Source organism: Salmo salar, chromosome 20, assembly GCF_965601325.2.
Source record: "Salmo salar chromosome 20, fSalSal1, whole genome shotgun sequence".
In the NCBI taxonomy this organism is placed as follows: domain Eukaryota; kingdom Metazoa; phylum Chordata; class Actinopteri; order Salmoniformes; family Salmonidae; genus Salmo; species Salmo salar.
The window spans coordinates 12,071,807-12,081,077 of record NC_138310.1 but is presented as its reverse complement, the minus strand read 5'-3'; positions in this window follow the sequence as shown (position 1 = coordinate 12,081,077).

The following is a 9,271-nucleotide window of genomic DNA, read 5'->3' as shown; positions in this document are numbered from 1 at the left end:
CCACGACTAGGGTGCATTGTAAGAAGGACATATACAGTACTTCAATAAAGTGAGTAAAGAATGACCACAGAGCCCAGAGACATTTCTATGATGATTCTGATGTGTCCTCTATTGAACCTGAAGATAACTCTGTTTAGTTGGAGCAGACATGATGTGAGGTGAAACACTGTCACTAACTGCTCCTCCAATCTGATGTCACTTCCTGTGGTCGTTGACAAGGGCTATGTTACAATTATATTACTGTCATGTCTTTGGCATCATTAAAACTGAAGACATATTTATCAAATAACTCTCTGTAATTATTATTATGCGATTCACCTGATTAATCATGTAACTGTAATTAACTAGGAAGTCGGGGCACAAAGGAAAATATTAAGATTACAAAGTTATAATTTTCCTAATATAACTTTCAGATATTTTAATATCTGATCAATTAGTCTTCGAATTAATGACTTATTTACCTCACGTCAGTCTCATTCCAAACGTCGTAAATTGTTGGTTATCTGCACGAACCCAGTCTTCACTATGAGTCATCCATACATCAATTGTCTTAAAATCATTTATTTACTAAGTAATTCACAGAAATGCATAACAAACAGTAGATTTGGTTACAAGGAAATCATAGGGGAATGTGCCCTAGTGGGCTAAACCAGCATGGCAGCTTGTTAGACAAAAGGTGAGTGGGGGGGGTCAACTGAGAAGGCACTACAGAGTTGATAATTATAACAATTGAAATACTAATCCTTTGGACATGAATGCTCACTCATTCGGGAACAATTGCAATCAATATATACATTTACGCTCAGTGTGTCGTCGGGATCTCTGTTGAAAAGTTATTTTCTGTTGGAGAGTCTGTCCGCCCTCTCTCTCTCTGTCGTGGTTAGAATGGGTAGTTCAGAGTGACATTCATTAATGTCATTATAGGACAGATGTTTAGGCGGTTGTCGGTCTTCACGTTCAATGATACCGAATTCCTAGCTGCCAACTAGTAATTAATATCAAAAGACTTGTTCTTATTCTGTCGGTATCGATAGTCTAAGAGTTTAACCACGTGGTTTGGTTAAAAGTTAATCAAGAGAAATGCATGGTCTCCAACCTTAACCTCTTACATCTAGACGTTCCGCTAGCAGAACACCTGCTCCAATATCCAATGATAGGCGTGGCGCGAATTACAAATTCCTCAAAAACACAAAAACTTCAATTTTTCAAACATATGACTATTTTACAGCATTTTAAAGACAAGACTCTCCTTTATCTAACCACACTGTCCGATTTCAAAAAGGCTTTACAGCGAAAGCAAAACATTAGATTATGTCAGCAGAGTACCCAGCCAGAAATAATCAGACACCCATTTTTCAAGCTAGCATATAATGTCACAAAAAACAAAACCACAGCTAAATGCAGCACTAACCTTTGATGATCTTCATCAGATGACAACCCTAGGACATTATGTTATACAATACATGCATGTTTTGTTCAATAAAGTTCATATTTATATCAAAAACCAGCTTTTTACATTAGCATGTGACGTTCAGAACTAGCATTCCCACCGAACACTTCCGGTGAATTTACTAAATTACTCACGATAAACGTTCACAAAAAATATAACAATTCTTTTAAGAATTGTAGATACAGAACTCCTTTGTGCAATCGAGGTGTCCGATTTTAAAATAGCTTTTTGCTGAAAGCACATTTTGCAATATTCTGAGTACATAGCCCGACATCACAGGGCTAGCTATTTAGACACCCAGCAAGTTTAGCCTTCACCAAACTCCGATTTACTATTAGAAAAGTTTGATTACCTTTGGTGTTCTTCGTCAGAATGCACTCCCAGGACTGCTACTTCAATAACAAATGTTGGTTTGGTTCAAAATAATCCATTGTTATATCCAAATAGCGGCGTTTTGTTTGTGCGTTCAAGACACAATCCAAGGGTGATGAAGGGTCATGCGCACGACGCATTTCGTGACAAAAATTTTCTAAATATTCCATTACCGTACTTCGAAGCATGTCAACCGCTGTTTAAAATCAATTTTTATGCCATTTTTCTCGTAGAAAAGCGATAATATTCCAACCGGGAGTGGTGGTTTTCATTCAAAGATAAAACATGGAGTCAACTCGTGCACGAGCCTGAGTCTCACAGTACTGTGACCAGCCACTATCCAAACACGCTAATGTTTTTCAGCCAGAGCCTGCAAAGCCACGATTCAGCTTTTTGACGCCTTCTGAGAGCCCATGGGAGCCGTAGGAAGTGTCACGTAACAGCAGAGATCCCCTGTATTGGATAGAGATAATCAAGAAGGGCAAGAAATTGTCAGACAGGCCACTTCCTGCATGGAATCTTCTCAGGTTTTGGCCTGCCAAATGAGTTCTGTTATACTCACAGACACCATTCAAACAGTTTTAGAAACTTTGGAGTGTTTTCTATCCAAAGCTAATAATTATATGCATATTGTAGTTTCTGGGCAGGAGTAATAATCAGATTAAATCGGGTACGTTTTTTATCCGGCCGTGAAAATACTGCCCCCTAGCCATAACAGGTTAAGCCATCTCATAATTGAGGTAAGCTCGGTCTGGTGATAGAAAACCTAGGTGGGGGTTTTATTCGGAAGAGCAGAAAAGGGCCTGTCCCATAACGCCAGACCATAACTGTGCTCATGGGCGGTCCTCTGATTTAGTTAAGATTCCAAAGGGAGTTGGAGTTTCCTTCATTAAACAGTCCAAAATCACATTACACAATTTCACAAACAGTTCCATCCTTATTCATTCATTTTATACAACCATTTAGATGTAAGTCTCATAGCTGAGGCTGTTGTATAAACATGATTCTGGTAATGTAGCGGTATTGTCTCTCATGAGTTTCACAAAATTGTACCAAACGGATCAGTTCGTAGCTGGATTCTTCACCGATCTTTTATACCTCTCCAGAACATAAATGTCGTTCGGTTCTCCAGTTCTGTGAGGTGGAAGAACTCCTTTGTTCTCTCTATACTGTGGCCATGAGGAGAGGGTCTCCTCGTAGGAATTTCCGACCGCTCTTACAGAGCCTGGTGTCAGAAGTATAGAGGTCGGGGGATGGTGCTTGCAGTGTCCAAAGAGGGCATCGTCATGATATTACCTACTTATCTCTCCTTCGTCCCAAAGTGTGCACTTGTTCACTTCCCTTCACTGCTTTGAAAGAAATATGGTGGAAAGGCCACTAGCCAATGCCTCCACGTATTCAATGAAGGGAGAAAGTTGATATTATGGACGCACCCATTCACTGTCTAAATTCAACCATTATAGTCTTCGTACCAGATTTATCAATACTACTCAGCTAAGTGATACATTCTAGGTATATCCCTGTTTAAGGTCCTCCTAACATTTGATGTAGACCTCTATGTACCAGTTCCATATTGCTCTTTTAATACTAATGTTGCGCCCCTGTGTCTTTTTCCACAAGATGGTGGTAAAACATAAAACTATAAATCATGTTTGAAAAAGTTGAACAGAGAAATGGTTCACATAACAAACCAATGGCTATATCTTTTCAATCTTATAAATGGGGACTGTTGAGTTTGGCTACATGATCTGCTATCACTGGTGTTCTGTTATTATTCATTTACAATGTTTTTATATACCATTTAAGGTTTATAGTTCACCAACGTTATAAGTATGGACGTTGTGAACTGAGTAAAGAACAACCAACCTATGACCATGTCAAATGACAAAACGGACCAAAATGAGCAAATGTTTGCACACACCCTATTGAACTGGGTAATAGATTAGCAATGCCTTTGGAGCCATCTGACAATCTCTACTAACCATCATATTCAAGGCTAATCAGAAGCCTATGTCAGCCTCGCCTGACTGACGTGCCCAATGTAAACTGCCTGTTACTCAGGCCCAGAAGCCAGGATATGGATAAAATTGGTACCATTCAAAAGAGGACAGTCTGGAGTTTGTTTAAATGTTCAAATAATTTAGGAGCCTATAACACAATAGATATGGTAGGAGAAAATCCAAAGAAAAACCAAGCAAAAACCATGCTCTTCCATTAACCTCTCTAGGCTAGGCGGGACGAATTCGTCCCACCTACGTAACAGCCACTGCCAGCCTGTGGCGCGATTTTCAAAACCTTAAAAATCCTATTACTTCAATTTCTCAAACATATGACTATTTTACCGCCATTTAAAGACAAGACTCTCGTTAATCTAACCACACTGTCCGATTTCAAAAAGGCTTTACAACGAAAGCAAAACATTACATTATGTCAGCAGAGTACCAAGCCAGAAATAATCAGACACCCATTTTTCAAGCCAGCATATAATGTCACCAAAACCCAGAAGACAGCTAAATGCAGCACTCACCTTTGATGATCTTCATCAGATGACAACCCTAGGACATTATGTTATACAATACATGCATGTTTTGTTCAATCAAGTTCATATTTATATCAAAAACCAGCTTTTTACATTAGCATGTGACGTTCAGAACTAGCATACCCCCCGCAAACTTCCGGGGAATTCGCTAACATTTTACTAAATTACTCACGATAAACGTTCACAAAAAGCATAACAATTATTTTAAGAATTATAGATACAGACCTCCTCTATGCACTCGATATGTCCGATTTTAAAATAGCTTTTTGGTGAAAGCACATTTTGCAATATTCTAAGTACATAGCCCAGGCATCACGGGCTCGCTATTTAGACACCCGGCAAGTTTAGCACTCACCATAATCATATTTACTATTATAAAAGTTTCATTACCTTTTGTTGTCTTCGTCAGAATACACACCCAGGACTGCTACTTCAATAACAAATGTTGGTTTGGTCCAAAATAATCCATCGTTATATCCGAATAGCGGCGTTTTGTTCGTGCGTTCCAGACACTATCCGAAAAAGTAAAGAAGTGTCACGCGCATGGCGCAATTCGTGACAATAAAATTCTAAGTATTCCATTACCGTACTTCGAAGCATGTCAACCGCTGTTTAAAATCAATTTTTACGACATTTTTCTCGTAGAAAAGCGATAATATTCCGACAGGGAATCTCCTTTTCGGCAAACAGAGGAAAAAATCCCAAAGGCGGGGGCGGTCGGGGTCACGCGCATAAGCCAGTGTCTCTTGATCGGCCACTTGAGAAAGGCGATAATGTGTTTCAGCCTGGGGCTGGAATGACGACATTCTGTTTTTTCCCGGGCTCTGAGAGCCTATGGAAGACGTGGGAAGTGTCACGTTAGAGCAGAGATCCTTAGTAAATGATAGAGATGGAAAAGAAGTTCAACAAATGGTCAGACAGGCCACTTCCTGTAAAGGAATCTCTCAGGTTTTGACCTGCCATTTGAGTTCTGTTATACTCACAGACACCATTCAAACAGTTTTAGAAAATTTAGGGTGTTTTCTATGCATATGTAATAAGTATATGCATATTCTAGTTACTGGGTAGGAGTGGTAACCAGATTAAATCGGGTATGTTTTTTATCCAGCCGTGTCAATGCCGCCCCCTAGCCCTAACAGGTTAAAACGTATAGGGAAAAAGTTAATCCAGCTCACAGATTGCAATTCCTATGACTTCCACTAGATGTTAACAGTCTTTGTTGAAGGTTTCAGGCTTGTTTCTTCCAAAACTAGGAAGAATTCAGAGTTTTGATACAGGAACACAGAGTTGGAAATTAGTCTGTGTTCGCGCGATGAAGAGGACAAGCACCTGCTAATTTTGCTTTCCTATTGAATATACTTCTTTTCGTATTAAATATTATAGTTTAATTACATTTCAGGGTACCTGTGGATTAAATAGAAATATATTTTGACTTGTTTTAACAAAGTTAAGCATGAGCTTTAAAGAATTCTGTCCTCTGCATGTTGCACGAGTGGATTACTCAATACGATGGCACCAACTAAACTGACTTTTTGGGATATAAAGAAGGATTTTATCTAACAAAACGACACTACATGTTATAGCTGGGACCCTTTGGATTGCAAGTCAGAGGAATATTTTCAAAAATTAAGTGAGTATTTAATTGTTATTTGTGAATTTATGAAACCTGTGCTGTTTGAAAAATATGTTGATGTGAGGTGCTGTCCTCAAACAATCTCATGGCATGCTTTCGCTGTGAATCTGATTGTAAATTGGACAATGCAGTTAGATTAACACGGATTTAAGCTTTTAACCGATATAAGACACTTGAATGTACCTAAATGTTTAATATCCGTAATTTCTATGATTATTTATTTGAATTGTGCGCCCTCCAATTTCACTGGAAGTTGTCAACAGGTGTCCCGCTGGCGGAACGCCTAGCTGTAAGGTGTCAGTGAATTTCCTAAAAATGTAAATAGTAAAACATTAAAGTTTTCCTTTTTAGATAAAGCTATACTAAATATATTAATGTCACCATAAAACTGATAAAAACACACTGTTTTGCAATGAAGGTCTACAGTTGCCTCAACAGCACTCTCTGGAATAGCACCATGGTGTAGTTAGAGGACAGCTGTTTTCCATCCTCCTCTGGGTACATTGACTTCTATACAAAACCTAGCAGGCTCATGGTTCTAATCTCCTTCCATAGACTTATATCATAATTAATTATGATGACTTCCAACCTGTCAGAGCTTTTGCAGCATGAGCTGAAATGTTGTCCACTCAATCAAAATATCAAAGGATCAGAGAATTAGTCTAGTACTGAGACCATTTCCCTACACCTACAATAACATTTGCTTAACACGTGTATGTGACCAATACAATTTGATATGATCTGTTATGATTTGAAAGCATAAGCTACAACTAGCTAGCTCTGCAGTGCATAACATGTGGTGAGTAGCTGACACATGGAGAGAGAAAGACAATTGTTGAACAGTTTTCAAAAATGTATTTCTTCAAAAATTAAGGAGAAGCATTAGAGAGAGAGAGAGCTAGCTATATTTCATTGTGGTTTTTTCTCACTTTGGCTTAATTTAGCCTACTCAAACACCCGGCTCAAACAGATAGTAATGCTTTCATGTTAGCTAGCTGGCTAGGAGATCCATCACTGGAATTATTCCAATTCAAGGTCAGCTTTTCATTTTATTTATTTATTTTGACCGAGGCACACTGGTGCAATTGCTAAACTGCTTGCTGTACACTGTACTGCGTGATTGTAGCAGGTTTACTAACGTGTTAGTTCTAATAGCTATGTTGACAATGATGTTAGCTAATATGGTGACAATGATGTAGGATGTGTGTAGCGGTTGTGGTATGAAAGTTTGGCTTGGAATTTTTTTTGTTGCCTGTTCACAGACTACTGTTGTGGTGTGAACTGAAGTCCACAATGACTGAAAAAGCAGAACATGAATAGAAAATTGACCCTAGAAATTGCATTGTTAGGAGATTTGGAGACACCTGGTAAATCAATTGCTAATATATTAATACTCTTAGGAAATGTATTTATCTTCAACTCGCAATCTGTGGATTCTATTCGATTAGATAGATTGAAATTGTATGTTAAACATCACAGCATAGTTGAAAGATACTGTATATGGCACGTAGAATTCCAAAGAAAATGGCCAGCAGAGATAGATGGGATGATTTGACTTGGGGGAGATCTGTCGATGTGCTCTTGGGCGTGCTCTTGATCCTGGTTGCTCCTGTGGGTCACTCTGGATGGGAGTGTCTGCTAGATGACGGAATGTAATGAAAGTAGGCTGCAGGTAGAATGTGTGGTTTAAAATTCAATGTAAAAAATATTTTAAATAATAGCAAATTGAGGATACTGTTTGTATGTGGCTGCTATGAAAGTGAACTGTGTGTGCCGGTGATCAGGGGTGTATTCATGCTGCTGATTCTGTTGGAATTTTTTTTTTAACAGAAGCAAAATGTAAAAAAAATTGAATAAACATACCTGAATTTGTATAATCTCTTGTTTAAAACTATTGGACTAATGATTACACTTTAGATCAGCCAGATGCAGTGTGTGCAAGGTGGTATTGAATTTGTCACTGTCTGTCTGTCACTGATTACTCCAATTTGTTTCTCGATCTGTGCACCTACACTATAAACTTTCATTCGTTGGCTATGCTGTAGTAACCTCATGATGGGTATAGGAAAAAATGTAGTGTCATGTAGTAGCCAAAACCTATCAATTTTAAATTGAGCTGGGTGAATGGAATATGAATGACTGTCATCCCATATGCTGTTATAGAAATAAGGCCATTGTAGCGTGTGCGCTGGGAGTCGGGAAGCAAGTTCAGGTAGTGAATACATTTAACCTCTATTGGCTATGTGGGATGCAAGCATCCCACCCCTGGTACACCCTATCAACAACAGTTGAAATATCAAGAGCGCCAAATTTGAAAACAATTAAATGTCATAATTCAAATTTCTCAAACATACAACTATCTTACACCCTTTGAAAGATAAACATCTCCTTAATCTAACCACCTTGTCCGATTTCAAAAAGGCTTTACGGCGAAAGCATAAAGTTAGATTATGTTAGGAGAGTACATTGACAATAGCTGTGTGTAATGTTTTGTCAATTCAAAGACAGGCGTCACCAAAAGCAGAAAACCAGCTAAAATTATGCACTAACCTTTGACAATCTCCATCAGATGACACTCCTAGGACATTATGTTAGACAATACATGCATTTTTTGTTCTATCAAGTTCATATTTATATCCAAAAACAGCGTTTTACTATGGCGTTGATGTTGAGGAAATCGTTTCCTTCCAATAACCGCCAGTCAATCAGCACAACAAATTAAATAATTACTATTCGAAAACATTGGTAAAATATTATATTGTCATTCAAAGAATTATAGATTTACATCTCTTGAACGCAACCGGATTGCCAGATTTAAATAACCTTACTGGGAAATCACACTTTGCAATAATCTGAGCACTGCGCCCAGAAAAATACGCTTTGCGATACAGACTAACCGCCATGTTGGAGAGATCTAAAATCGAAAATACTATGTAAATAATCCATTACCTTTGATTCTCTTCATCAGATGTCACTTCCAGGAATCCCAGGTCCATAACAAATGTAGTTTTGTTCGAAAAAGCTCATAATTTATGTCCAAAAAGCTCCGTGTTGTTAGCACATGATCTATGCCCGCCGGACTTGTCTTCATAAACGAGGGGGAAAAAAATATTTACGTTCGTTCAAACATGTGAAACGTTGTATAGCATAATTCATTGGTGACTTTTTTAACCAGAACATGAATAATATTCAAGGCGGACGATTGCATTCTCTTTTAAAACGTATTGGAACGAGAGTACCCAACATGAACTCGCGCGCCAGAGTCTAATCGGCCACC